Source organism: Oryx dammah, unplaced genomic scaffold (genome assembly GCF_014754425.2).
Source record: "Oryx dammah isolate SB20612 unplaced genomic scaffold, SCBI_Odam_1.1 HiC_scaffold_3, whole genome shotgun sequence".
NCBI classification, from domain to species: Eukaryota; Metazoa; Chordata; class Mammalia; order Artiodactyla; family Bovidae; genus Oryx; species Oryx dammah.
Genome location: NW_024070187.1, coordinates 61,122,330 through 61,149,410, shown reverse-complemented (window position 1 = coordinate 61,149,410; position 27,081 = coordinate 61,122,330).

The window sequence follows — 27,081 nt, the reverse complement described above, 5'->3', positions numbered from 1 at the left end:
GTATTTCATGAATGAGCTCAGGCCTCTGGGAACTACTTCAGAATCAAGTCTAGGCTATAACTCAGTCAATGATTCACTGCATATCATTATTCAGAAGTCTGAGTTTCTTCAGCTCCATCAGTGATCCTTAACTGCATCACACCCCATGTCTGTCTTTGTACCAAGCACTTCAATAGTCCTTTTACTATCCTGGAATAAAATACATAGCACTATAATCCACCTACATATATATAATGCATTCATTCCACCATTTCTTCTCCATAATTCTAAAACCCATAAGCTCTGAAATCTAAAAACTTTTACCAGATTTTGGCACCTAACTTCACATGGTTGCATCCCCTGACCTGAACTGATGAGAGTAATTTACTCTATTTATCCCACCTATTATGAATATTTGTGACAACAAAATCAATGTGTTTGGTTACAAGGGCTCTCCCATATTCCTCCAAGAGTGTTACATGCTATCAGGAGTAGGTACTTCACTGGTTTTCTAAAATCTGAAAAAGACTGAAAACACTTCTGGCTAAGAGATTCAGAAAATGGCTTTTGGAACTATGTAACCAACCTTCACACAAAAGCTCAATATAACACTCAACACTAGCATGAAGAAGAAATTAAAAAATGTTAACTGGTAAGAAACCACACATACCTCATTATGTAAGTGCTGAGACCTGACTTATCGAAGATGTGTTGAAGTAGTCTGGTGCCTGCCATACAACATAGAAGCATCCATCACTAGTATAAGACGACACACATGGAAACTGGCAGGGGTCCTGTCTACCACTCAAATACACAACCAACATGGTTTCATAATTTTTTGAAATGATGAATCACTTTTGAGAAATTTTCAAAAAGTAAAATATCATACTCTTCTCAATTTACGCATCAGTTGCACTTCCTAGTAAATAAACTGCACATTAAAACCACATAAAAAGCACCTGTGTTCACACGTCAGCTGGAGTTCATTTCCAGGTTAAGATTGTTTGAGTTGTGCAGAGGATATGTATACATTTGCTGTGCAGGGCTCTCCCACACATGGCAAGACAATTAGAGTCCCTGGACCCAACTTTATTAAATGACAGTGAAGACTCCTCCCACATATTTAACAACCCAAACATGCTCTTCCGCAATTTCCAGAATGCCTCCCTGGGGGTGGTACTTCCTTTTCGAAGCAGAATGCCTGCTGGGGGTGGTACTTCCTTTCCTAAGAATGACTGAACTAATGTATAGTCTTTCTCCCAAACCACATTATTATAGGGAGACTTGGAAAACAAATGAAGTAGGCACTGAATCCTATCCCAGGCCTTTCTGATACTCTAGAGTTCTCAGATAACTCCCTTCCCAGCTAGTCCCATCTAAACAGGAATCATGATCTCAAGGATATTAACAGTGTTCTGTCTGTGAGCTTGCATACCACCCCTGCTTCTTCCCCAAGATGTCCATTCTGTTCATATTTCAACTGTTCATTCCATCCATGTGATCGAGCACATGTCGTGTCAAACAGCAGGGATTCAAAAGTTCTTAACTTCTGCCCTTAAAGCATTTCCAGTACAATCTGACAAGCAGCACAGAAGAGACGCATGAAGTACAAAGAGGCAGAAGAGATGCTTAGTCTTCAGTGTAGAACTTCAGAGGGAGCATCAGCAAAAATTTAGTAACATTTATTCCTGTTACAGTTCTCAAGAATGCTGAAGAAAAGTCTTTATGCAACAAAGTCAAACAGAAATAATTGCTTGCACATTTAAAGAAAAAAAAATTACTTCTTTAGTCATCCTCTGAGGAAAGAAAACTGGATAACAATCCATTCATTCAAAAGCGTGGTTTTTAGAAAACCTATAAATACAAGTTTATTGAAGACCTATAAAATATCATATAATTCTAAAGTCATTATTTTTATTATTTTTCCCAAACTAGGCTTTAGATTAGAAAATCTATCCAAATATTTCCTTTTCAAGAGTTCTTAACAATCCACCGATGCTACCTTGGTTTTCCTCACTTTTCTACAAAAAGGATACACACACACACATACACACCCATACACACATACATATACACACATATGAACACACACATACACACATATACATATATACAGTTCTTAGCATGGGTATCCAAAAGCACTATTTATCCAAAAACATGCTTTCACTGTTTCTTTTGACTGTCTACTTAGTTTATAAATAAAGGGAGAAGGCAAACAAAAAGCTCAGTGGTGGTAACTGTTCAAAACATAGAACTAGTTCCTTAAATAGAAATGTTCCTGCACATTCTTTTACTGTTTTGCAAATAATATCATAACTAGAACTTACAACTGAAAAGTTGCTTTTCATATGTGGGAGGTATAAAAGAATATTCTATTTTCATAGTCTATTTAATTGGTTTAAATCATTTACTGCTTTTAATGCCAACATATTCTTGCTTTTTCATGTGTGAACTACATTTTTCTTAATTTCTCAGAAACCAAATTTTGTCCTTTTAAATTGTAAAATCTCACTGAAGATAAGAACTCAGAAATTTAGAAAGTGTAATTTGAAGTGAGAAACTCATTTTTGCTTTTATTGGTGTGTTTCCTACTGGATAGACCCATTCCTACTGGGTAGACAGTGTATTAAAAAGCAAAGTCATCACTTTACTGACAAAGGTCCGTCTAGTCAAGGCTATGGTCTTTCCAGTAGTCACATAGGGATGTGAGAGCTGGACAATAAAGAAGGCAGAGCACTGAAGAATTGGTGGTTTTGAACTGTGGTGTTAGAAGAGACTCTTGGGAACCCCTTGGAAAGCAAGGAGATCAAACCTGTCAATCTTAAAGGAAATCAACCGTGAATACTCTTTGGAAGGACTGATGCTAAAGCTGAAGCTCCAACACTTTGGCCACCTGATGCAAAGAGCTGACTCACTGGAAAAGATCCTAATGCTGGGAAAGATTGAAGGCAGAAGAGGGAGACAGAAGGTGAGATAGTTGGATGGCATCACTGATTCAATGGACATGAATTTGAACAAACTCCAGGAGATGATGAGGGACAGGGAAGCCTGGCGTGCTGCAGTCCATGGGGTCGTGAAGAGTCAGACACAACTTAATGACTAAACAACAACAGACCCCATTTTGGATGCTTCATAAATAATAAATAACAATGATAAAGCAACATTTACTAAGTATTTCCTGTGTGCCAAAAAAATGCTCCATATGTTACCTCTTTTATTCCTTAAAATACAACTATGAAATATGCAATATTGTCCCCATCTTACTGAGAAACCTGAGGTTCTATGCCTTAGTCATGAAGGCAGAGCTTGGATTCAAATGCATATCTGGTTGAACCTTGCATTCCAGATTATAGACATCCCGGTCTCAGAACTGAAAGACCAGCTCATTGATGTTCCTTTCTTTCACACTTCTGGCTGAAACAGGATTCCTGATTCCACATCCAGAAAATGCAAAAGGCTTCTTTTCCTTAAACTTTCCTCTCTGTATGACCTGTACTCTTCACAGCATTTGCACAGTAGAAATGCTTCACTCAAATAACTTTTAAGAACCTTTTAGAAGTATCAAGTAGGGGGAAAAAATGGTCTCTAGAGGGTAGTACAAACTGGACCAGTGATAGATCTTTCATGAGCTGGATGCCAAAATGTTGTGATTTTTATGAAATCAGAGATTAAATATTGCACAAAGTTGATGTGTTTTACAACTGATGTAGCTGGTTTCATATGCCATCATCTTCCAATAACTATAATTTTACTTCTGTTCCTGGGACATGTGGAACTCTTTAAAAAAAAAAAAAAAAAACCTGAAATGAGCATTTGGCTGAGCCCATAATGTATAGACTCAATTTTGAGAATGGGCAGTGGGCCATGCTCATAGAATGTCAGAACTAAAAAAGAAACAGAGATAAAGCTTAGTTTCATCACTTTCACCAGTTTTTAAAGAAGACAATCAGGGAGATCACTTGGATAGATAGGGACATCACACAAATGAGGACTGGCGTCCACTGGAGACATTGTTCCATGACCACTGTTCCATGCTACCAAGTCTCAATAATGGCTAAGAGATCACAGTCACACTCTCAGGTTGAGTTTTAAGTTCAGTCTCTTTATTGCTATGCTGTGTACATCGTTAAATATACAGCGACTTGAAGCTATAAGTATTGTTTTGGATATTCTTTCCTATGAGTTTCTCTGGATGAGCGCTAACCACCTGCTTCTCCATTATTTCCCTTCTATTCCACACCTGCTGGGCTCCACAGCCTCTGGTTTTACAAATTTACCTCAGCATTTATCTTTCTCCCCTCTCATATTTCGATGCCAAACTTTTTTATGTGCTTTATTTGGAAGAACAATGGAAGTGAAGCCTGACTGAAGCCAGGGAAAAGGTTAAGATCAAAGAACAGTCTTATAATACAGGCAGGCTCGAACAAGGGACCCACTGAGGAGAGAATAGGGATGGAAGTGAGAAGAGAAGAAACTCGGAAGAACAGCATTAGGGTTGGAGAAAACAGACCAAGAGGAGTAATCAATATCCAGAAGTGTGGCAAACTCACCTTCCATTCAGATGAGTGCCTGTATTTGACGGGCTTCCCAGGTAGCATGGTTGTAAAGAATCTGCCTGCCAGTGCAGCAGATGCAAGAGCCGCAAAAGGCGTGGGTGTGATCCCTGGGCCGGGAAGATCCCTGGAGGAGAAAATAGCTACCCACCCCCGTATTCTTGCTTGGGAAATCCCATGGAAAGAGAAGCCTGATGGGCTACAGTCCGTGGAGTCGCAAAGGGTCAGATATGACTAAGCAACTAAGCACACACACATTCAATGATGTGTGCTGGGAAAGTTGGGGCAGGGCAACAGCAGAGTCCAGGCTGGGTTCACTTTCAATGCAATGTTAAGGTGGGTAAAGGGACTGGGCCAAGCTTGTGAATCATCATTCTCTGGGAACAAACACCATCATGAGACCTAGTAAATACAAGACCGTTTTCAGCCATGTATGGTAAAGAGGGAGGCAGCGAAGAAAGCTAGGTTAGAACTGGGCAGGTTGTCAGAGACCCATCAGAATACATAAGGGTTCAGACCTAAGGGCCAATCCAGCAGAACTGATGCAATGAAACAGAGACAGAAATGCAGCCGTGTGGAGGGACCAACAATGCAGATGGTAAGGCAAGGCTGCATGCAGCTCAGGACCTAGTGGGCCTAGCACTGATTTTGTGGCTTTTGGCAGCAAAATGTGTCTTGTCTTCTATTCCTTGACAGATTGTAGTCTCCTACTTTAGTCTCTACTGAATCAAGAAATGAGTTAGACTTCAGTTCCCAAAGCTGAGCTAGAGAAAACTGAGGCTGGCGCAGGCCATGTGCGGCATGCGGAATGACATCAGAGGAGACAGAGAAATTGAAGGCAAAAGGAAACATGACAGCTGAGCTAGTATTGCAGCACTAACTATGAAAGAGACTTGATGTCCATAAAACAGCAGCTTTGAAAATATGACTAAGCCTGCTCTGAGAATTTTCCTTCTCTATGAAACAGGCACTGAATAGGCTAGCTTCCTGGACTCTAACCAGCTCAGGACCCACATGCTCCAAGGCTGTAAAATGTAACTCTCTGTGGTTCACTCTGGATTTATTGCCTGTAGTATCCAGCAGAGCCTGACACCCTGAGAGGAAGATTCCCTTGCAGTTTTGGAATCACTGCTTCCATAAACCTAAGTTCCTAGTCTTAAGCACCCTACAACATATGACAGCTTTGGGGAGCAGCAAGGGATTCCCAGGTAGTGCAGTGGTAAACGATCCACCTGCAATGCAGAAGGTGCAGGAGAGCTGTGCCTTTTTCTTGTCTACCCACGAAAAGAGAGAGGTTTAAAAACACACATATACTTTTATTTTCATTTTAATGGCTTTTCCTTAGGAAATTAATCATCTTTGTAATATGAGGAAGTATAGCGAAGATGATGTTTTTAAAGCTCTCTCTCTCTTTTTGTTAGTATGCAAAAAAAAAAAGTCAGATTGCTGTAGTGAAGGAAAAAAAGATATTACTATGGAATCACATTTATTTTTGAAGAACTTTAACAAATTCTGAAATTCTTATGTTGTAATTATTCAAATGCAGCATAGTTCTCTACATATGCTCAAAAGGTTATACTTATAGTTTCTGAAAGAACGGGAAAATTTTAGGACACTGGTTTTACAAACCAGTTGGCAATTAACATAAGCATATAACTAAAAAAGATCAACGTGTGATCTTGATTTTTTTTTTTTCAATCTGTCCTGACTGTTTTATGTAGGGTCTGCCTAGAAGCGTTATCAGTAAGGTTCTTGTCAGGAAAATAGACACAATTCTAGGTTTTTCAGAGAAGAAATTTAATTAAGGGGATTGGTTACACCGATGGTAGATGAGGTCAGAGAGAAAACTGGCGGTGATGAGGTAACTCAGAAATGAGTAACTGAGTGTTCTGTTTCTTGATTTTTGCATATCAGAGTATCTCAAGCTTCAGGGGTTCAAAACAACCATTTCTTATCCTTATCTTTCACAGTTATGGGATCTGGGGTGGCTCAGTTCACATTATGATGGAGGTTGGAGTCACCTTGAAATCTTACTTGCTCACCTGCGTTATAGTTGATGCTGGCTGCTGACTGGGACCTTTTAACAGGGGCTGCTGGCCAGAGCCCTCAGACATGTGGCCTGGTTTTCCTTACAACATGACAGTGTCAGACTTCTTCCTTGATGGCCCAGGCTTCAAAGGCAAGTAATCCAAGAGAAAGGTTAAAAGATATATCCCCTTACGCTGCTAGGTCATTTCAGTCATGTCCAACTCTGTGTGACCCCATAGATGGCAGCCCACCAGGCTCCCCTGTCCCTGGAATTCTCCAGGCAAGAACACTGGAGTGGGTTGCCATTTCCTTCTCCAATGCATGAAAGTGAAAAGTGAAAGGGAAGTCGCTCAGTAGTGTCTGACTCTTCGCGACCCCATGGACTGCAGCCCACCAGGCTCCTCTGTCCATGGGATTCTCCAGGCAAGAGTACTAGAGTGGGGTGCCATTGCCTTCTCTTATGATTGACCCTCAAACATCACTTAGTGTCCCACCTGCCATATTCTATGCTTGATTAGTCAGTAAGTTCAGTGTAGATATAAAAGAAAAAGACATAACCCTCATCTCTTAGTGAGAAGAATGTCAGATAATTTGTGAACATGTTTAAAGACCATCAGACAGAGGAAGTAGCTACCATCTTTATGTCAGGAAGAAGAGAAAGAGTTGGTATTACAAGAATCAAGAACTATGGCATCAGAGCTCTAAAAGCCTATGTTGGAGGCATGTGCTGGAATCATGGAGAGAGATGGAAGAGGAATCTAGGTCTTGCTGTTCTACACACAGTGATCCACAGAAACAGTCCTAATTATTTCATCATACTTCTTGCTCTTGTTGTCTGCATCTTATAAAAATATGGCTGACTTGACAAAGTACTTACTGGTGCACTAGTAAAGTGATGAGTAGATTACTGATTTTTGTTATGATAGTATTTTTCAATGAACAACACTATGTAAGTAGGCTGTCTGCTTTGTAGAAATGAAATATTTAAGGGTTTGATATATGGCAGTCTCTTTGATAAGTCAGGATCATAAGAAAAAGCAACTGGGCCAAATTGAAATAACCTAACAGACACAATCTTAGGTTTGGAAACCAGCCCTGAATATTCATTGGAAGGACTGATGTTGAAGCTGAAACTCCAATACTTTGGCCACCTGATGCAAAGACTCATTGGAAAAGATCTTAATGCTGGGAAAGATTGAAGGCAGGAGGAGAAGGGGATGACAGAGGATAAGATGGTTGGATGGCATCACTGACTTGATGGACATGAGTTTGAGCAAGCTCCAGGAGTTGGTGATGGACAGGGAAGCCTGGCATGCTCCAGTCTATGGGGTCACAAACAGTTGGACACAACTGAATGACTGAACTGAACTGAAGAGACACAATAACCAAATGTAATGTGTGGTCTTAATGTAAACAAATCAACCTTAAAGGACATTTTGCAGCCAACTTTGAAAATTTGAAAATGATCTTGATATTAGATGAGATAAAAATTTACTGGATAGGAAAGATAAGGATCATTGACTAAGAAAAGCAGCTTACAAAACAGGATGCACAAAATTAATGTTTACTAAGGCATTAATGGTGCTGATACCTAAGGGAATGAGAATGTAATGTTTGTTTCTATTTTGCTCATTTTGTGTTCTAACTTTCTCTAACTCATATGCATTATATCTGTATCTATAAAAGAATCTATTCTATTAAAAACCTTTTTAAAAAAAATGACACATTTTTGGACTCAAAATCATATAGAACCTGTCTCTCAGATTCACAGTTTCAAAAATGCAACATAAGGCTGAGAAACAAATTTATTTTCAAGAACCTTGAATCCAGACAGAACCCAGAGGCAGAGATATGATGCCCATGTGGGGATCAATATACTTTCTCTTGGATTTAAATAGATATTAGTGATTCTGAACAAAGCACAAAGGAAAAGGAAATTAAAGTGTCCCTCTAAACTGATTTCCTCTCTCTTGTCTTAGCACATGAAAATATCTAGGTCTCTCCATCTTAAACTAAACATAATGCCCCCCAACAGTTCTATCCTTGATTTTATCCTTATTTTTATTTTTATTTATATATTCCTACAAAGCAGATCATCATCTATAGTGATGACTCCCAAATACATATTTTCATTCCTGATTGCTCTGCTAAGAACACATAAACATTTCCATTGGAATTCTCTAAGGACCTTAGAATTCAAACTATCTAGCATTAAATTTAATCACTTTTGTTCTTGTGAAACATAATATTAATTTTAGATTTCTAATACATATTAATGATAGTGATATCAAGTCAGAAACATAACGGTCATTGAAAATTTCCTCCATAATCCCTCTACCCATACACATTACTAGTCATTCATAGATACCCTGATAATCTATCTATGCAGAAAATCTATGTAGCTACTAAAACTAATAAATGAGTTTTCAAGGTTTCAGGATAAAACATCAATGTTTGAAAATCATTGGTTGTATTTCTACTAACAACCACTGGAAATTGCAGTTAAAATATATTTTTACAATAGTGTAAACACATGAACTATGGATAAGGGGCTTCCCAGATGGCACTGGTGGCACAGAATCCGCCTGCCAATCTAGGAGATGCAAGAGATGCAAGTTCGATCCCTGGGTCAGGAAAATCCCCTGGAGTAGAAAGTGGCAACCCTCCAGTATTCTTGCCTGGAAAATTCCATGAGCAGAGGAGACTGGCAGGCTAGAGTCCATGGGACCACAAAGAGTCAGACACAACTGAATGACTGATCACACTTAGGAATAAATATGCTAAAATATGGACACTGAAAACTATAAAATATTGAGAAGAGATATTCAAGATGATCTAACTAGATGGAGAAACATGTCATGCCTGTGGATCACAAGACTTAATTTAGTTAAGGTGGCAATCTTCTAAAATGAATGTACAGATTCTAACTAGGTTGCAATCAAAGTCTCAGAAGCTTCTTTATAGAAGTTGACAAGTCATTCTAAAATTTACTTGGAAATGCACAGGAACTAATATAGCCAAAATAACTTTGAAAAGAAGAACAAATTTCTTTTACCTTACTTAAAAATTTAGCATAAAATTATTAGCTTCAAGATAGACAGATTGATCTATGGAATAGAACAGATAGTACAGAAATATATCGATTCATATATAATCTTCAAAGACAATTCCATGTAACGTCTTTTTAACATAGATATCTATATACATACAAATGTTAATATGTATATATATAAACTTAATAGAATTTTATACCATATACAAATATTAACTCAGAAATGGATTACGGATATAAATATAAAGTATAATGCTATAGAACCTCAAAAGCAAAGTATAAGGGAAATTTTCTGTGTTTTAGTTAGGCCAAGATTTCTCAGAAAAGATATCAAAAGCACAATACATAAAATAAAATATTAATAAGTTGGATTTTATCAAAATGAAGAACTTCTGTTCTCAAAAGAGTTTGTCATTCAGTCGTGACTGACTTTTTGCGGCTCCTCTGTCCATGGAATTCTCCAGGCAAGAATATTGTAGTGGGTTGTCATTCCCTTCTCCAAGGGATCTTCCTGACCCAGGGGTTGAACCCAGGTCTCCTGCATTGCAGGGGAATTCTTTACTATCTGAGCCACTGTTCTCCAAAGTGAAGTGAAGTGAAGTGAAACTCATTCAATCATGTCCAACTATTTGCAATCCCATGGAACATATAATCCATGGAAATCTCCAGGCCAGAATACTAGAGTGGGTAGCTTTTCCCTTCTCCAGGGAATCTTCTTAACCCAGGGATCAAACCCAAGTCTCCCACATTGCAAGCGGATTCTTTACCAGCTGAGCCACAAGGAAAGCCCAAGAATACTGGAGTGGGTAGCCTATCCCTTCTTCAGTGGATCTTCCCAGCCCAGGAACTGAACCAGGGTCTCCTGCATTGCAGGCAAATTCTTTATCAACTGAGCTATTGGGGATGACCCCGTTCTCCAAAAGGCACCATTAAAAAGAAAGAAAAAAGACAAAACAAAAAAGACCAAACCATAAACTGAGAGAAAATATTTGAAAATCTCATATCTGATAATGAACTTTTATCCAAAGACAAAGAGAAATATCAGACCATAATAAAAAAAAAACAATTAAAAAGAGTAAATGATTTGAACATTTTGCCCAAGATTTACTGATAGCAGATAAGCCCTTGTACAATGCTCAACATTATCCATCATTAGGGAAATGCAAATAAAAGTCATCCCATGATACTACTACACACCCATTAGAATGTCTACATTTGAAAGACTGGTCATATCAAGTCATAACAAGTATTAGGGGGTATGGATAACTGGAACATATGAGAATGCATGTTGCTGATAGGAATGTAAATTGATGCTATTTTGAAAAACCACCTAATAGTTTCTTAAGCTAAACATACATCTACTCATTGGAAAAGACCCTGATGCTGGGAAAGGTTGAAGGCAGGAGAAGAGGATGGCAGAGGATGAGATGGTTGGATGGCATCACCGACTCAGTGGATGTGGGTTTGAGCAAGCTCCAGGAGAGGGTGAAGGACAGGGAAGCCTGGTGTGCTGCAGTCCATGAGGCCACAAAGAGTCGGACACGACTGACCTGACTGACTGAACAACAACTAAATAACCCAGTCATTCCAATCCTAGGTATTTGCCCAAAAGAAATAAAAGCATATGTACATTTTAAAAAAATGTGTAGATGGATGTTTATAGCAGCTTTATTTGTAACAGCTAAAAACTGGAAATAATCCAAATGTCCATCACTGAGAACATGGATATAAAAATCAATTTCTCTATTCAGACAATGGAAAATAATTCAGCAGTAGAAAATGAATAAACTACTAGGCCATCAATAACTTAGAAAAAATTTCAAAATGATTATGCTAACACCTCATTTTTTTAGTAAACATATACATAAACCTAATTAAAAACTGATTTTTATTATTATTAATTTAATATTATTAAGAAAGCTGAAGTGGGTAGCCATTCCCTCTCCAGGGGATATTCCCAACCCAGGAATCAAACCCAGGTCTCCCACATTACAGGAAGATTCTTTACCATCTGAGCCACCAGGGAAGCCCATAATATTATAAACTGCACACATTTATGCATTGTGATCTTCTACTCATCATCTTGCTGGAGGAGGTCATCAAGAAGACATGACTATCAGTTGACTGATGAGCTGAACCTAGGCAACCAGAGGCTCCTCACTGTCTCCTCTGCTGGAGTCATTTCAAATGTAGATCTGAGATAGCAGTATTTTGTTGAGACCATCTAGATGTATATGTAACTGAACCCAGTTAAAACCTCTCCATAAAATTTTAAGATTCTGGTGGGTGAGTGTGGAGATCATGAGGCTGCCCAAGACAAGTTTCACATGTAAGAACTCCCTTGCTTATTAAAACTGCCACTTGCCTTGGACAAATATCTATTTAGGTCTTCTGTCAATTTTTTAATCAGGTTGTTTATTTGTTTATTTTTGTTGTTCAGTCTCTCAGTCATGTCTGACTCTTTGCAACACCATGGGCTGCATCACGCCAGGCTTCCTTGTCCTTCACCATCTCCCAGAGCTTGTTCAAACTCATGTCCATTAAGTCAGAGATGCCATCCAATCATCTCATATTATGTGATCCCCTGCTCCTGCCTTCAATCTTTTCCAGAATCAGGGTCTTTTCCAATGTTTAATATTAAGTTATATGAGCTGTTTGTATATTTTGAAAGTTAGTATCTTATCTGTAGCATCATTTGCAAATAGTGATATTTCCTCCCAGTCCATAGGTTGTCTTTTCACTTTGTTTGTGATTTTCTTTGCTGTGCAAAAGCCTTTAAGTCTAATTAGGGTACCATTTGTTTATTTTTTTTTTATTTCCAACGTTCTAGGAGATAGATCCAAAAATATGTTGCTGTGATTTATGTTAAAGAATGTTCTATCTATGTTTTCCTCTGGAGTTTTTTGTACCTAGTCTTACATTTATGTCTTAAATCCCTTTTGAGCTTATTTTTGTATACAGTGTTAGAGAGTGTTCTAATTTCATTTTTTACATGTGACTGTTCAGTTTTCCCAGTACCACTTATTAAAGAGACTGTCTTTTCCCCCTGTATATTCTTGCCTCTTTTGTCAGAGATTAATTGCCCCATAATTGCATGGGTTTATTTCTGGTCTTTCTACTTTATTCCACTGATTATGTTGGGTTTTTTGCCAATGCCATATTGTTTTGACTACTGTAGCTTTGTAATATAGTCTGAGGTCAGACAGTGTGGTTCCTTAAGCTCCATTCTTCTTTGTCAAGATTAATTTGGCTATTTGGGGTCTTTTGTGTTTCCATAAAAATTTTTAAATTTTTTGTCCTAGACATAGAAGCAACCTAAATGTTCATCGACAGATGAATAGACAAGTTCTGGTCCATATATACAACAGAATATTACTTAGTCATAAAAAATAATGAAGCAATGTCATCTGCAGCAACATGGATGGATGTAGAGATTATCATACTAAGTGAAATAAAACAGAGAAAGAAAAATATCATATGATGCCACTCATATGTGGAATCTAATTGTTTAAAAAAAAAAGATACAAGTGAACATATTTACAAACAGAAGCAGATTCACAGATATCAAAAATGACATTATGGTTACCAAAGGGGGAAATGGGGGAAGGGATAAGTCAGGAGTTTGGGATGAAACCCACACATTATGTAAGACAGAAAACCTATGGAGATCTACTGTATAGCACAGGGAACCCTACCCAATATTCTGTGATAACCTATATGGAAAAGAATCTAAAAAAGAATAACTGAGTCATTTTGCTATACTCTTGAAACTAATACAACACTGTAAATTAAATACTCTCCAATAAAATTAAAATATTTTTTAAAAAGAAATACGGAGACTCCAGAGAGACAAGATTAAGAAAATAAAAACCTTTTCAGTATAACTGTTAAAGCTTTAATAAAGTTAATAAAATGCTTTCCCCTATATTTAGAATCAAACACCTCAAACTTGCTGCAAAATACTGTCGGCTCTGGGTATAAGACTTAGTTAGAGATAGAAAGAAAGACTGAACATTTGCTCCCCTGGAGGAGGAATTAATGATGTGGTTTTTTTGTATCTTCTCTAGGGCAAAAACCCCTGTTTTATGCACCAGTCAATCTATTAACAAGTCTATTTCTTATATCAACTTGGAAGCAGGCCCTATTTCAGATGAAAATCTAAATGTCAAAACTCTAGGTAATTTTTATTCTTAACACTCCTCTAAAGTTGACTATCTTTTTTTATTATGATACTACAGGGGACACTTTAGGTTAGAAATGAAGTAATATGCCCAAATACAGTTTTTGAAATGACATTAACCTTCTATTTCTGATTCATCTTCCTTTACTGCCTCATGTTCTTTTCATAAAGATTGCTTCCAAATGTTCCATTTCTAATCAAAAATTTTATATTGCTCCTAAGAGACTAAATATCTTTTTTTAATTAAGTGATTTATAACAGTATAGAATTTGCTTACAGCTGGTTCAGCCATGTTGAAATTCACGGTCAAAGTTTCCACCATCTGGAAAGGTGCTGATTAACCCCTGAGTGTATGCAACAGTTTACATAATGCCATTATGTTCGTTTTTCTAAATTTTACTCTATCAACTCAATATTCTTTATATGTTTTTTTTTAATTCTTATTATTTGCATTTGTTTGCTAAGGCTGCCATATCAAAGTACTACAAACTGGGTGGCACAAATAACAAATAATTTTTGTCTCATAGTTCTGGAAGCTAGAAGTCTGAGATCAAGGTGTTAATAGAGTTGATTCTTTCTAGGGGCAAGCAGCATCTGCTCCAAGCCTGTCCTCTAGCTTCTGGTGGTATGCTGTAATAATTGGCATTCCCTGACTTGTGTAAGCACCACCCAATCTCTGCCTTCACTGTCACTTGATATTCTTCCATACTTCCCCTTTTATAAGGACACCAGCCACATTAGATTAGAGCCCACCTGAAGGACTTCATCTTAAGTAGTTACATTTGCAATGACCCTATTTTCAAATAAGGTCACATTCTCAGCTCCTGGGGGATAGGACATATGATTTTGGGGGAGACATCATTCAACCCCTCACAGACATATGCTACATTAGGAAAGTTATATCATTCCATATTGTTGATGGTCTTAAGAAAATTGTTTTCATCTTATGAAAACAAGCATGAAGAAAGTAAATGTAAGTGCATTTCATGAGTACACTTACATCAACAATATGGAGCAATAATATAATGTAATAGTCAAATAGAAGTACTAAAGTCAAATCAATCCAACCAATAGTTCAATTGTAGACCCTCTAGTTTATGCTCAGCCTCCCTTACCTAGCATCTTTTGGGTATTGTTTGCTGCTTTCTAACTATAAACATACATATATATTCACTGTCTCCTGATCAATTTTATAAATATGAAATAAAATAAAATATATGACCTCTAGCTCTGGGTGCAGTCCACTAGTTTTGGTCATCAAGTTTTAAACATAACAGCTCTGTGAAGTGCAGCAAGTGAGACTATTTAAGCTTGTTTCACAAGTATTGACAAGTAGGGTAGCAAGTAAATTTCATTTCTCTGTTAGTGCCAACTCTAGTCAGTAGGTACATTGAATTACTAACATACTTAATTGAAGACTGAGGTGTCCTGATTGTTCTCTTCCTCAAATCATGCTTCTCCCTGACTTCTTGTTTATGAATTATCTTCCTCCATACTATCTAACAATACTAACAATCTCTCTGTCTCCACTTCATTGGCCCTTGAAAATCAGCCCTGTGCTTCCTTTTCTGGTTTGCCTCTCTTGATTTGTGCACCAAGTATCTTCCAGGTGGTATAATCTGGAAGCAAATTAGGTTCTGTAAGTCAACACCCTTTTCCTAAACTTCCAAAGCTATAAACACAGCAAGGACCATATTCCGGAGCCTCTCAGCTGTGGCTGCTGTCAAGAAAGTTGTGGAAATATAAGGCCAGCATACTAGTGTCCATTTTTTGGTTCCATGGACTGAGAGGAAGAGTAGAGGCTTCTTGCTTCCAGGGGGCTCAGAAACAATGGCTTTCCCAGAGGGACACTGATGCAGTCCTCTAAAAACATTTCTGCAAACCCAACCTACCTTGCTTCCTTTAGCTTCTCCAATTATTTTCAAAGCACCTATTTGGGGGGCAGGTAACCTCTTTCTGCTTCAAATACTTAGAGTGGTTTTCATAATTATAGCAGATTTAAATGAATATGAGGGATAGGGCAGAGCCATGAAGAGCTTATGGCACAGAAATACAATTTCAAACTGAGCATTAGACATTAGACACCTCTATTATTTTCTCTGGATTAATTCCTTGTGGGAGTTTTTGTTGCATACATTACACCATATCAAATCCCGGCTACATGCAATCTCACCCCTTGTTTCTAGATTGTTTCTGACTTACCAAATTCTCCCTAATTGCAGAGAAATTCACTCTCTTCATTTCCCAACCCAAACCTAGTTCTCAGGCCAATTTTGCACACCAAAACCCAGCAGCATGCAGAGCAACACCAAATAATCCATCTAACAAGAACTACTCTCTTAGACAGCAGTAGTGCTTGTACGCAATAATTGCTTCATTCACTGGATGATAATAGTTGATGTGAAAGCCAGTGGAACAAGAGCTGATATGTCACATGAGACGTTTAAAGTGTGATAAAGCGTGACCATATGGTGTTATCAGAGATTATCAAGTTTCCTCCATCACATGACAGGAGAAAAGCTTTACGTAATTCCCAAAGGGACACCACTGGGAGCAGAATGAAAAGCCAAGTCAGTATCCCAAAGCCTGTTTGTGCACGCTTTCTCTCCCTCCCTCTCTCTCTCTCTCTCTTTCTCGTCTCCAACTCCCAGTTATGGAAATCAATCCTGCCTGGGCACTTCCAATCTGAATACACAGGTCTTTAATCCAGTGCTATTTTTCCAAGTTATTTCAATTGCTGTGTTTCCTTCTATCTATCCCTCTTTCCCTTTTTTTAGAATCTCTAGCCTTTATACTTCAGAACTCCTGATGATGCCTCAAAATCTCATAGCTTCTTCCTCATGATTTTATCCCCTTTGTATTTTTGCTGTTTTACAATGTTTTTCTGCTTGACCCTCCAGGATGATCTCTATGGTGACTAAAGTGAAAGTCACTCAGTCATGTCTAACTCTTTGTGACCCCATGGACTGTAGCCCACCAGGCTCCTCTGGCCATGGAATTTTCCAGGCAAGAATACTGGAATGGGTAACCATTCCCTTCTCCAGGGGATCTTCCCTACCCAGGAATCAAACCTGGGTCTCTCACATTGCAGGTAGATTTTTTACCATCTGAGCCACCAGGGAAGCCCATCTCTTCTCAATTCACCCACTCAGATTTAAAATTTTAAAATTATTAGATTTTTAAATTTCAGAAAGTCTTTGTAAAGCTATAATAGAATCTCCTTAAGCTTTCTCTTAAAACATTTTGTTGTGGTTATTCTAATAGTCATCTGTCTCCTCTAACAGTTTTATTACTATACTAGAAGATTTCCTATCCTTTTATCCATTCTTTCTCTCTTTCTTGCTCTCCCTTCCTCTCTTTCTCCTCTCGTTTTATCTCAAAGACACCGCTGCTGAAAATCCTCAGATACAATAATTTCCTTAGCATCCCCATAAGTTTATTTACATCTCAAGCTAATAGAGTACCTGTGAGTGATGGAAATCCCCAAGTGGTAGGAAGTAGTGCTCTTCACAGACAGGGATACGAAATGGGAAGCTCTTTAGTTCCCTCCACAAACACAAGAAGAAGTGTGACTGCTGATGTCCAAATCAGCAGGTCAGGAGGGTCACAAGGCCTTGACAGTCAGCAGGTCTCCCGAGAATGACCCTGAGTGGAGTGATGACGCTCTTCCTCTGGGGAATCCACAGAACTCAGAGGAACACCTTTCTTCGGGAGCAAAAGAATTCAGATTTCCCTCCCGGGTCAACTGCCAGGCCCGGAACTGAGAATCATCCTAAAAATCCAGCCCCTAGAAAGGTCAAAGTGTTCACACACCCTAAGTCTGGTACCTGTTTCTCTACAGAGACAAGAGTTGATAGTTGGATTAAAGTTGAGAATGGATGTCAGGCCACCATCTCATCAGAATTCTGATCACTTCAATGTAGGCAGAAGAAACAAAAATAAAGATGACAGGCACGATAGATTGAAACAGCTAGTATTGTTTGGTTTATGCCTTATCACTTTCCACAAAAGATTTAATATGACTTACAGTAGAGTACACACAATAAAACAGCAAAATGTAAACAGAGATTAAAAATAAGAACCAAGCAATACATAATTTAGAAGAAGAGATCTAAACAATGAAAAATTAAATCAGTAACTTTTATCTTGAGCTGGATCAATGGGCAGATTAGCCAGGAGGTTGCCTGGGACACTGATGTCTAATGGATAATAAAACTTTACTAGGGTAAATTCACACAATGGAAATTGCTCCCATTCCCATTAAAGTAGATAGAATGAAGTCAAAATTCTAGATACTCCTTAATGTACTACTTTATCTTTTTTCCTTCCAGTATCACTGAGATATAATTGACAAATATCAATATGTAAGTTTAAGGTGTACAACATAATGATTTGACTTACATACATCATTAAATAACTTCCACAGTAAGTTCAATGAACATCTCATATAGATACAAAAATAAAAGAAAAGGAAAATAAATTTTTTCTTGTGATGAAAACTCAGGATTTACTCTCAAGAACTTTCATATATAGCATATGGCAAAGTTAATTATATTTATCATGCTATGTATTACATCCCTAGTACTTACTTATCTTAAAATTAGAAGTTTGTGCCTTTTGACTGCCTGCATCCAATGCTCCTTCACCCTCACCTTCCTGCCTAACCTCTGATAAGCACAAATATGATCTCTCTGCTACTTTATCTTTTGAAAAATTTTCTCCTACCCTTACAAAATTTTAGTGGGTTAGCTGTCAGCAAAATGAGCTGAGGTTCTAAAAACAAAACCAGATGTAGATCTGCTTATAGGGATGAGTAATTCAGTTTATTAAACTTCAAATCTGTACTTCTAAAACATTGTCTTGAAACTCTATAACCCCATAACATCTACAAATTAAAAATTATAGCAGAAAAATGGAAAGATAAAAATCAGATAAATAGAAAAGAGTCTGACACATGTTGTAGGGAGTATTAATGCCTGCCTCCTTTTATCAGGCTTTGCAGATACTCCATTTTTTACAAACTGAAAGTGTGTGGCAACCCTGAATTGTCAGGTGATGCTTAGCATCTGTTAGCAACAAAGTAATTTTTTGGAATTCAGGTATCTTCATTGTCTTTAGACATAACGCTACTGCACACTTAGTAGGCTATAATACAGTGTAAACATAAGTTTGATATGCACTGGGAAACCAAAAAAAAAAAAAACCTCATGTGACTGACTTTAAGATAATATTCACTTTATTACAGGAGTCTGGCACTGAACCTGCAGTATCTCCAAGGGAGGCCTGTATGTGATTCTCTCTGTTATAACTTCTTAGGAAGAAGTTTCTCCTCACCACCACTACATAAAAGTTTAAAATAAATTTTTAAAATTTCTGTCTGGAAAAAAATTCAAGTCTGTAATCTTCCTATTAAATCCTACATCTCACTGCACCCTTATGTGAAGCACATTCAGCAATAAGCCTTATTCAAACAGTTCTAACTCAGTTTCAGCTTTCCCAGAAACCAGAATCTTTACTACAGTAACATATTATCTACCTCGTTCAAGTACCTATCTATGGAAATATCTAGAATTATTTTTAAATTTATAACATTTGAAGGAAAAAAATTGTTTAATTGATAACTACTAGTCACATACTTTGAATGGGAGCAGGTGAGTTTCTCTATAAACTGCATGAACACTAGAATTCCTAGCAGAAAGTGAGATCAAACCAGTAAATCCTAAAGGAAATCAATCCTGAATATTCACTAGAAGGACTGGTGCTGAAGCTGAAGCTCCAATTCTTTGGCCAACTGATGTAAAGAGCTAACTCATTGGAAAAGATCCTGATGCTGCAAAAGATTGAGGGCAAGAGGAGAAGGGGATGGTGACAGAGGATGAGATGGTTGGATGGCATCACCGACTCAATGGACATGAGTTTGAGCAAACTCAAGAAGATAGTGAAGGACAAGAAAGCCTGGTATGCTGCAGTTCATGGGGTTGCACGAACTGTTGCTAAGTTCATATCATGCTATCATTACATGACTTAGCAACTGAACAACAGCAACAAAGTGACTACAAACTGTATAACTTATTTCATAAATCCCTTAGCTAGATCCCCCAAATGCATAGAGTCACTCCAATCTACACACCATGAGAGAAAGTATGTCAGAGGGAAATGTAAGGTGGAGAAAGTCTTAGCTGATTGCTGTTAAAATACTGTATTTTTTTTTCAAATTTTACAAAACTGACGATTAGAAGCCACTTCTAGGGCCCCTCTTTGCAGGGCCTGAGATGGGACTAGTGCACATGAGGGCCCCAGGGCTTCAGCCTCATAGAAAATCCACGTCTGCAGAGACCCTTCCCCAAAGCCAGGGAACCAACTTAATTAGAAGCCTTCACTTTTGTTGATAAGAGGGAAAATATTTCTAGGATTCTAAAGCAATATAAAAGAATACATTCTTATAAGACTACCTTTATGCTCCCCTTTTTGAACTTTTAACTTTTTATTTATTTTTATTGAAGTATATTTGATTACAATGGGCTTCCCTGGTGCCTCAGACAGTAAAGAATCCAACTGCAATGTAGGAGATCTGGGCTCGATCCCTGGGTTGGGAAGATCCCCTGGAGGAGAGCAGGGAAACCTACTCCATTATTCTTGCCTGGAGAATCCACATGGACAGAGGAGCCTGGCGGGCTACAGTCCATGGGGTGGCAAAGAGTCGGACACAACTGAGCAACTAAACACCACACAGTTGATTATAATGTTGTTAATTCCTATTTTACAGCAAAGTGATTCAATTTTACATATATCCACACTCTTTTTAATATACTTTTCCATTATGATTTATCATAAGACTTTGTTTTATTTTTTTTTTAATTTATTTATTTATTTTTAATTTTTACTTTACAATTCTGTATTGGTTTTGGCATAGATTGACATGAATCCAAGACTTTGTTTTAATTGACAGATAACTGCTTTACAATGTTGCATTAGTTTCTGCCATACAACAATGTGAATCAGCTATAAATATACATATATCCCCTCCCTCTTGAGCTTCCCTCCCACATATGCCCCTTTTAATTTACTTATTTTCTTGGATTAATCTTGTTGCTTTGAAAAACCCGAGGAGCATCCAGGCAAAGACAAGCAAAAGATTTATAGCCAGGAAGAAAACATATCAATGTATTGGTTGTTCGGCTTATGACATTTTGAAACCTGAGAACATTCTAGAACATTTCGCTCTAACTCTAACTTTAGTTTGCCCATGTTCTATTACCATTTCAGATTCATCTTAACCTTGCAAATGCTAAAGCTGAAAAGATTCTGTAGCACTTAGCCACAGGTAGTTCCTCTTCTGACTTGTTTTCATTTCAGCATGAACCTCTGAGGAGTCACTGAGTTAATTCAATTTTCAGGCCCATTAATCTGGAACTTCAAATCAAAGGGCAGATGATGCAGCTCCCCAATAGGTTGGCAGGGCAGAAGCAAATGTGGCAGCAACATCTTAAAGCTCCTCTTGCTGCCTACAGAATTAGTGTGCACGCCATTCCCCAGCCCGACCTACTTGAGGATGGCTCCTTAAATGTGGTGTTTGGGGGGAGGCTAGTGCATGTCTCTTCATTGTTTGTCATTAATCCTAAGGAGCCTAGTCTTTAAGCATTGTGAAATAGACAACGCATGGTTTTGGAATCCCCATGTTTTCCACTCCAGTCTCTCCAGTTTGACCATCAATTTCCTTAAGAATCCATAGATCCCTTTATTGTCCTTCTCCCTTCCAGTAACCTGTTTTTCAGGAAGATATCTGATCAAACAGAAAGCAAGAACAAAATGCCCACACTCGGATATCTCAGGCACAAATCAGTACATTTTAGTGTTTCACCAGCAGTGTTTACGGACACTGGCTGCACATTAAAATTACCCAGGGACTTTTAAAAACAATTACAATAGCTGGGCCCTAATCCAGACTAATAAAGCAGGTACTCTAGGGGTCAGATCCAAGCATGGGGACATTTCTAATATGTCCCCAGGTGAATCTATTTTGTCATTTTCATTTTTATGGGGAAAGGAAACAGAAGGGAAAATCTGGAGAACCATTTGCAGAATTTCAGGCAGCAGAAAGCAAGGGGGGTATTTGAGGGAACAGATGGCAGAGGGCTTTCTCAGCAGCCTGAAAATCCCTGAAGTCCTAGATTTACTTCTCTCATTCACAGACAGAGGCTGCTCTAAAATTGCTGCACCTATAGCAACCATATTAGCATCAAACAGACCAACTGAAGGGCCATTATCTTCTAACAATCCAGCCCCAAGACATCTGTGTAAAGTCGCTTTCATATTTCAATTATGGATTTCACCCACTGTACATCATGCATGTCACAAAGAGTGACAGCAGATGTCAATACAGGACAGAAATTATTTCTCTGTTAATGTTGTTTATTAACGAGCATTATATAAGCCCCCATCTAAAGACCTGCCCTGAGAGCCATCAGGAGACTAGGAAACAATGGCCGAACTAATCTTTCCTTAGCTGTACAACATTCTATGACTTTGAGGCAAATCTCTCCTATGATACTGAACACTTTAGAAAGACCTCTTAGGAGATAAAATTTTGGAGTCAACAAAGAGCAAATTATTTCCCGAAAGTGTCTCTTTTCTTCTCTGCCTGAAATTCCTGTTTCTTCTAGATGCAACCAAGCAAGTTTCAGAAAGGTAATGTTACACGGTAGCACCTACTGCTTCCTTGGCATACACTGGTCACCAGATCACCTAGAAAAATATATCATAGTTTAGAGCCCTGAGCAGGAAAGCTCTATACTGGAAGAAGGGATCAGAACAGTACAAGCCTCAGTGAGGCAGTGTGAACACTGCAGGCCTGGAAAGGACATGGGTGCCCAAAAGAAAAGAGCATTCAGAGAGGGCAGGAGAAAAGGCTGGAAGAATCAGGATACCACACCTTCTACCTACTTCCCAAGTGTCACCTGGATGGGTTGGGGCTCTTTGTTTTCAGGGCAATCTGTTGCTGGTTTGAACGTTTTTGACTCTATGGCCTTCGTGTTATTTGACCTTTCTCCACCAGTTTTCACCTGACTTCTTGCAACCCAGCTCCCCCTGCTGCCTGCTCCTGGTTTCTGCCTAATTCTTCCTCACACCAGCTGCCCCCACCACTGCTTGACCCCAAACACAGGGTAGGATGATGTCTCTTTAAAATACAGTTGAAAAGTGTACAATAGGTCATTGGGAAGCAAAGGAGAAGTAAGGTACATGGTGGCAGTGTGTGTGTGTGTGTGTGTGTGTGTGTGTGTGTGTGTGTGTGCACGCGCGCGCTCACGCGCTCAGTCATGTCTGACTCCTTGTTACCCTATGGGTGGTAGCCTGCCAGGTTCCTCTATTCATGGAATTCTCCAGGCAAGAATACTGGAGTAGGCCTCCATGCCCTCCTCCAGGGGATCTCCCCACCCAGAGATCAAACCCACGTCTCCTGCACTGGCTAGTGGATTCTTTACCACTGCGCCCCCTGGGAAGCCCCTGGTGGTAATAGTAATAGCAGCTGTATTACTAAGACACTGCATGTTTATTGTGAACAGGTGCTTCAGCAGTGATCAGGCAATGCTCCCATTTCCAGGAATGCACTCTTCCCTTCCCCCTTCCTCTCAATGGGATATTCTTATACTGTTCTCTGTCTGGAAAGACAGAGCTCGAAGCACATATGAAAAGGTCCCATAAACTCCAGGCTGAATGGAGCAGTCTGAGGATGTGTCCCGCTATATAGCGTGTGAGACCTGAGTCTGAATGAATGTGTTTAAGTATTTGTATGTAGAAATTCTAAGGGTAATGCAATCTGTAGAATTATGGGATATACACATATTCAAGAAATTTTTATGACATTGCTGTTACACACTACCTCTCGTGAGCATTCTTAGAGTATTGATGCCTTGAGAGTAAATTCAGTGAAACAGAGGAGGATGACATAGAAAGAGGTAGCAGATGCTCAGGGATATTCATACACTTGTCCCCTCCTTCCTTTGCATCCAGTGCACAGACTTTGAGCCCATGAAGGACAATGGGCCTGACACACTCAGGTTCAAAATCAAGCTCCATTTTTCATAGGCTCTGGCATCTTCAGCATATTATAATGTAAGAGTTTAAGGCCAAAAATGAAGGCTCAATATCCTATGCTCCTTTTCTTAAATTTTAAATTTATTTATTTTAATTGGAGGCTAATTACTTTACAATATTGTATTGGTTTTGCCATACATCAGCATGAATCTGCCACAGGTGTACACGTGTTCTCACTGAAACATGTGTAATATCATATAAGAAACGAATCGCCAGTCCAGGTTCGATGCAGGATACAGGATGCTTGGGGCTATGCTCCTTTCTTATGTATAAAACAAGGAGAGCTTCTGTTGGTCTAACAGCAGGTCCTCATCCCAGTCTGTTTCTGTCACTACGGTCGCCAACCCAGACAAAGCTCTTCATCAGAGGGACCAGGCCCAGGGTACTCATCCCTGAGTTTTGAGTTTCAGTTCCCTGAGAAGCCTCACAAATATTCAAATCAAGTCCCATCCTCTCCTGGGAACCAGGGGTCACTCCGCCCTCTTGATTCTATTAATATAAAGCCTGCCTCACAGTCCCTGGTTGTCCATTCTGTTCTTGAGAACAAAGCTGCATGGCCCTGACCAGCGGCAGTGTCCTCCCCTCGCTGGGAGTGCGTGTGGCTATGGACCTGCTGTCAGTCTCATCTGTCCACTGTCCAATGTCTTGTGTTTAGCCGGCCTCTTCCCCATAACCCTAGGGCAGGAATCCCTCCAGCAATCCTACTCAGCAGGGTGAGGGGGAGGTGATCGACACATATGCATCACCTCTCTTGTCCTTTAACCTATGAAATATGAATTAAAATCACATCAATTATCTTGCACAGTCTCTGGAACAAATGTTCCCTTCTTCTCTCCGAAGATGGGAGCCTCTGACCTCAAGAACCACTTTCTTCGTTGTGACTTTCTTTGAACTCTTAAAGCAAGAATAGCAGTTGTTACTCTAACAATATGTACATTATCTTTGCGTATGGATTCGTCCTGACTGCCACTCCCAAAACTGCAAAGGAAATAGTATATTTTACACTTCTGTCCTATGCCTCAAAACACTTTATGTATGTTTGTGACCATATTAGATGTGAGGTGAAATTTCTACATCATGTCATTGATGGTCACTGAGTGCTATTTGGCTGGCAAATCGACTGATCTGGAGGAGCCAAGATAACCTTGCTTTCATGTCTAGTACTTCAGTGGAGATGGCTGGAAGGCTGCACTCATTTGAGGCTCTCAACTGCAGCACTGAGTCATAAGACTGTATTATATACGTGGAAGCACTAGGTTCCAAGAGCAAATGCTTCACGAGTGAAACGGCAAGACCTTTATGACCTATGCTTGGAAGTCACAGGGTGTCATCTCAACATATACTACCAGTCAAGCAGTCACAAGCCCATCATTTCAAAGAGAGGGGACATAGACTCAACCAATTGGTGGGAAGTATGTCATAGAATTTGGGGCCAGTTTTAAAGCCACTATAGATATTAGTGAAAGTCGCTCAGTTGTGTCCAACTCTTTGCAACCCTGTGGACTATGAAATTCTCCAGGACAGATTACTGGAGTGGGTAGTTGTTCCCTTCTCCAGGGGATCTTCCCAACCCAGAGAATGAACCCAGGTCTCCCACATTGCTTGTAGATTCTTTACCAGCTGAGCCACCAGGGAAGCCCAATAGATATTATCCCAGCTCTAAAAAGAAGTAAATTTGGACTAACAGAGAGATTGAAAACTTCCTATATGTCGTGCAGCAGGGGCACCATACTGACAGCTGGACAGGGTATTCATTAATCACACTTCAAGATAGGGGCCCATCAGGGACTTGCATTACCTATTTAATTAAGATAGTATATGTTGAAATCTTTACATGTTCTTCAAAGAACTCCCAGTATATAAAGAGAGAGCTGCTTCCTATAGCCCATGTATTCCTGAGACAATTACTCCCACAAGTCAGAGCATACAGTTTACCATAGAGGGAAGGTTTATCACTTTGCCAGAGCTAGCATATGGTTATAACACCTCTGTAGGAGCGATTGAAATGATTTGGGAAGATGTGTCTAAGTCGTGTCACATCACCGAAGATTGTGGGGCATCCTAAAAGAAGTCTGATTTAAAGACAATATGGCCAATGTGGTTGCTGTTGAAACTTGCTTTGAATTTGCATTACGCCTGCCTTGAAAAGCAAAGTTACTAGAATCTGACTTTTTCAGAAACTGTTTAATTATCATGTTGAACGTGAACATGAACATGAAAGTCGCTCAGTTGTGTCCGACTCTTTGCGACCCCATGGACTATACAGTCCATGGAATTCAGGCCAGAATACTGGAGTGGGTAGCCTTTTCCTTCTCCAGGGGATCTTCCCAACCCAGGGACTGAACCCAGGTCTCCCATATTGCAGAAGGCAATGACAACCCACTCCAGTACTCTTGCCTGGAAAATCCCATGGACAGGGGAGCATGGTAGGCTACAGTCCATGGGATCGCAAAGAGTCGGACACAACTGAGTGACTTCATTATAACTCCCATATTGCAGGTAGATTCTTGACCAGCTGAGCCACAAGGAAAGCCCGTCGTGTTGAATATTAGTTCATTTACCACGTGTCCCTAAGGGTAAAGTGTGTGTGTGTGTGCATATGCACGTGTGTTTTTTGTGGGAGGTGAGGCTATTAGAGACAGACAGCATTAGCACATTACTTCAAACACATTACTTTGTGCAAAAATGATCCTATCCGTGGGAGATGCTGACAAGAGAACTGACTTAGAGGGAAAGTAACAACACGGAGAAGGAAATGGCAACACACTCCAGTACTCTTGCCTAGAGAATTCCATGGACAGAGCAGCCTGGTGGGCTGCTGTACATGGGATCGCCCAGAGTCAGACACGACTGGAGCAACTTAGCATGCATGCATGCATTGGAGAAGGAAATGGCACCCCATTCCAGTACTGTTGCCTGGAGAATCCTAGGGACAAGGGAGCCTGGTGGGCTGCCATTTATGGGGTCATACAGAGTCGGACACATCTGAAGCGACTTAGCAACAGCAGCAACAACAACACGGTAGTGGCAAAAAATGCAAAAGATGGTGGCACAGGGACTTCGGCTCCTGATGAGAAATTCACTGAAGAATCAACGGGCGTAGCAATGAGGCAGGGTGACATCATGAAGAGACAACAGAACATCCTGCAGGCCGAGGCTGGAATCCCAGATCAGACACTTCACAGCCACCTGAA